At 40.7% G+C, this 4,716-nt stretch overlaps 1 long non-coding RNA gene across 1 annotated transcript; it reads right to left on the bottom strand.

Annotated features, from left to right (window-relative positions):
- Window positions 1-459: 459 nt before the first annotated feature.
- LOC110342534 lies at window positions 460-4,417 on the bottom strand. Its single transcript, XR_002384630.2, has 4 exons — window positions 4,289-4,417; window positions 3,011-3,090; window positions 2,808-2,867; window positions 460-2,428 (listed from the first exon to the last, which is right to left on the bottom strand). It is a non-coding gene; the product is annotated as an uncharacterized LOC110342534 (long non-coding RNA).
- Between the last annotated feature and the right edge of the window lie 299 nt (window positions 4,418-4,716).

Genomic DNA, 4,716 nt, shown 5'->3' on the forward strand with positions numbered 1-4,716 from the left:
TCAGAGTGGTTATCATCAGAAAAACAGAAACAGTAAATGTGTTGTGTGTTCATGGAAAGAGGAGCCCTTACACACTGCTGGTGGGACTGTAACTGGTACCACCACTATGGAAATGAGTAAGAAGCTACTACAATAATAGCACCACAAGGTCAACTTCACCATTCCTGGGTAGACAACAAAGGGCTCTAAATCAGCTCACTACACAAACTGTTGCATACCCATATTGTTACAGGATTCACAATAGACAAGAGATAGCAGTCTAGATACTAATCAATGAAAAATGGATAAAGGAAATGTGGTGTATATATGAGTTTTATTTAGTCATAAAACTAAATTATATCAGTTTCATAAAAATATAAGTGGACATTGTCATGTAAAGAGAACTAAACCACATTTAGACACATACTACATTTTTCCTATGCAGAAGAGTACAGAGAGAGAGAGAGAGAGAGAGAGAGAGAGAGAGAGAGAGAGAGAGAGAGAGAGAGAGAGAGAGAGAGAAGAGAGAAATGAGAACAGAAGGGGAATTAGTAAGAGGACTGAAGGATCTGAGACGAGGAGAAGAGGAACAAAAGAGGGCAATGGGAAGGAAGACAAATATATCACGTTTTCTCTCATGAAGAATTCAGGATTACACACACACACACACACACACACACACACAAGCACGCATGCACTCACGCACACACGCATGCATGCATGCATGCACGCCAGAATGGAAACTATTTGAGAAGATAGAGGGAACCAGCTGACCTGCTGGAGGGGAGAGGAGGGGAAGATGGGATGAGTGAGGAACACAAGCCTCACATAACTCTTTACCGTGAAGACATTATTCTGAAAACAAGTAGTTTGTTCAGCCATGTATTAGCTACTTTATACAATGTTGTGGCAAATGCCTGGCAAAAGCAACTTAAAGAGGAAAGGGTGTGTTTTGTCTCATAACCCATTGTGACAATGAAGCCATGGTGACAGCGGTTTGAGGCAGCCGGTCACATTGCATCCTCTCTCGGGGAGCAAAGGGGAATAAATGCTGGTGCTTAACTAGCCTTTTCCTTTTCATTCAGAGGTTTCCTTCCACAGTGATACTAAATATTATCAGCCATGTAAATAATTAACTAGAGATACACATTTTCAAAAGAAATTGCGATGTGGAGAGCAGGCTTGAAATTGGGATCGTTATAGGCAGTGGGGATAGTGAATCCCACAGTAGAAAGAGCTGAGTGATGGCACGTAATCACCAAATAGGAGTTAGGTGGGGATACCATAAAAGACAGAAAGTGAAAGCAGCAGGCAGAACTCTCAAGGAGATCCTGCTCTTGGAGTTTTGTGCTTCAAACAGAAATAGATGGACTGTTTATTAACTAAAGTAGTATATTCTTAGTCAGGCAGGAAAGACCACTAACTTCCATCGTCAAAGCAGAAGAGTCATTGCCCCTTAATCAATTCCCAGCCTGGAGATACTTTTACCCAAGTGGCTATGCACTGAGGGAACAGAAGTAACCCAGCATGCCTATGACCATCGAACACTGACCTGACACTAATCCAGGAGATCCCAGGTGTCATTTGTCCTGCCAGCCAAAGTAAAGATGTATAGACCAAGTGATCACTGAAAAGGTTTAGCTCAGATGTATCTTACTGTACTATTTTTTTCTCCTACTTCTGGAATGCATGGTTATTAAAGTAGATACTCTCAGCCTCTGGCAGAATCCCTACACTGGTTCCCTCACCAGTAGAGTGAGGGCTGAAACAGAAGGAAGGACAGTGAAATCCCTTGCAGTGACCATGACAGGAAAGCAGGAAACCAAAGCAATTTTGTGTCTGTGGAGGGATTTCAGGGATTGGAGCCACTTCAAGGCCTTGAAAGTTGGAAGGCTAGTGAGGTCCACCACATTGCCATTCAACTCCTATGTTGAAAAGTTGGAAACAGATGGGTTTTGAAAATACAATGGAATGTTATAAAATCTTAAGCAGGTGGTGATTCCAATTGCACCTGCTGTTCCAGATGTGATTTCATTGCTGGAACAAACTGACATATATGCTGCCACCTGGCATGCAGCTATTGAGGTAGAAAATGCTTTTGTCTCTGTATCTGTTACTAAAGACCATCAGGACTCAGTTGCTCTCAGGTGGTAATACAACTGCACCAGTCTCATTTCAGGAATATATCACTTCTCATACTTTAGGTCCACAGGGATTCTGATTACTGCACGTGTTTACAAGAAATCCACAGGTTCATTTCGTCAGAGGCATTGGAGATATTGTGTTGCCTAAACTTGGTAGGCTAGAAGTGGTGATTAGTGTAAACTGCATGCCAGGTGCTAGGAAAAAAAACTCACAAAATTTGAAGTCTCCCACAGATTCAATGTTGTTGCATGTGTCAACTTGTCTCTAGATATCATGGGCACAATGCAGAGTGGCCTTCTTTGTTCTAAAAAAAGAAACATGTTATTCATCTGAGTCTTTATATAGAGTCATCCAAGCAGCTTCTAATTTTGAGGGATGCTTAGGAGAAGGTTCACCAGCTATCCAGGATATGCCCAAGCTTCTGTACCACTTGAAGCAAACCATCCATTAGATCTAATGCATGTTAAAGAGACTGCCAAACAGAAGCACTTTTTGAAACCTCTGGATGGCCCTTTCGGGTACGTTATGAGTAGACCTTTGGACTATAGAGAAAGCAAACAACTACTTTCCTTTTTAGAAACAGCCTTTGGATTGTGACTTAATTAACTTTGGTATACATAAAACCTGACCTGCCCACTAATTGGGTGTTACCTGACCCAGCAGACTGGGCATATACAACATACCTACAAAACAGCACTTGGTCATCAGATGAATATATGTACAGGATTAGGTCCAAATAAACCCTGAAAATAAAACATTATGTGAATCAGTTGCCCATTTGTTTCTAGTTGTTCTCCCATTACAACCCCTTCTCTTTGTCTGTGCCTGTGACACCATACGGTATCCCTTATGATCAGATTGTGTAATGGAAGAAAAGACAACTCACGCTTGGTTCTGGGTGGTTTTGCAGAATGCACAAGAATCATGCAGAAATGGGCAGCAGCACTGTAGTCTCTCTATGGGACACTGCAGAAAGTCAAGGGTGAAGTGTAGCCTTTAAGCAGTGCACCTGATTGTCCTCTCCACTTGAACTGACATGCAACTGTATACTAACATCTAGTTTGAGTAGACGTTCAGGGCTTTGAATAGAACATGGTCAGAACATGGTATTAAGGAGGTCTGAGAAGTAATATTGTAAAGTTCTTTTTATTAAGCAAGCCACACCCTGGGAGAGATTATATTAATAAGGCACTTGTATCAAAAATTAATGCTTTAAAATAATAATAATAATAAAGCAAATAACCCAATGGTAAAATTGGGTAAAGATTTTAACACATTTTATCTATACACACAGACATACACAAACATAAGCACATCATAAGATGTTCACCAATATTATTCATTAAAGATATGAAAATAAAATAACAATTATGCTGCTCTGTGACACAACAGATAGCCCATTGATCTTCTAGTGATGAAAATAGCAACTTGATTAAAGCTATACAATAATTAGAATAGTTAAAATCCAAAAGGCAATACAGGGGGCCTGGAAAGGAGGATCAGATGCTCTTCCAGAAGACCAGTGTTTGAATCCCAGCACCCATATCACACAGCTCACAACTGACTCTAAATTTAGGTCTATGGGATGTGAAGCCATCTCATAGCATCTACTAGTATCTACACACACACACACACACACACACCAAGCATGCACACACATCTTAACAAAAATAAAATAAATCATTTCTAGAGGCTATAAGAAAATAATTTTTTAAAAAGAACCCAGCTGGGTGTGGTGGTGCACGCCTTTAATCCCAGCACTCAGAGGTAGAGGCAGGCCTGTCTCTGTGAGTTTGAGTTCAGCCTGGTCTACAAAGTAAGTTCCAGGACAGCCGGGGATGTTACACAGAGAAACCTTGCTCCAAAAAACAAAAACAAAAGCAAAACAAATAAACAAAAAGAACCCTGAAATCCTATCATCTGTAAAACTTGTTTTGAAGACAGTTTATAAATTTTATCATGCACCCATCATATAGCCCAATCATTATTCTAGTAGCCATTTTTTCAGAAGAAATAATATTTGTATCCAAACACTCATACTTTCAGACATGTCAGATTCATTTGTGACAACTCAAACCACAAAATAATCATCCACACACAGGTAAAAGAAGCATATTACATGTCTATGTAATGGAATACTGTTGAATGATGTTTTTGATCTTACTCTTTTGGCCTTTTCTGGGGCGGGGCACCACTCAGCTCCTAAATAACTAACATAGAAGGCTTATTCTTAGTTATGAGTGCCTGGCCTTCTCTTGGCTTGTTTCTAGCCATCTTTTCTTAAATTAATCCATATACCTTTTCTCTCTGGGCTTTTATCTTTCTTACTTCTGTGTATCTTACTTTCCTCTTTACTCTGTGGCTGGCTGGCTGGCTGGCTGGCTGGCTGGGTGACTAACTCCTGTCTTCCTCCTCTCCTTGCTCTCCTCCTTCCTCGATTTGTCCTCTCTGCCCACCAGCCCTGCCCGTTCTTGCTCCTGCCTCACTATTGGCCATTCTTCATTAGCCACCAGGTGTTTTAGACAGGCACAGTAACACAGCTTCACCGAGTTAAACAAATGCAGCATAAACAAAAGTCACACACCTTAAAAC

Source organism: Mesocricetus auratus, unplaced genomic scaffold (genome assembly GCF_017639785.1).
Source record: "Mesocricetus auratus isolate SY011 unplaced genomic scaffold, BCM_Maur_2.0 Super-Scaffold_100022, whole genome shotgun sequence".
Lineage (NCBI taxonomy): Eukaryota > Metazoa > Chordata > Mammalia > Rodentia > Cricetidae > Mesocricetus > Mesocricetus auratus.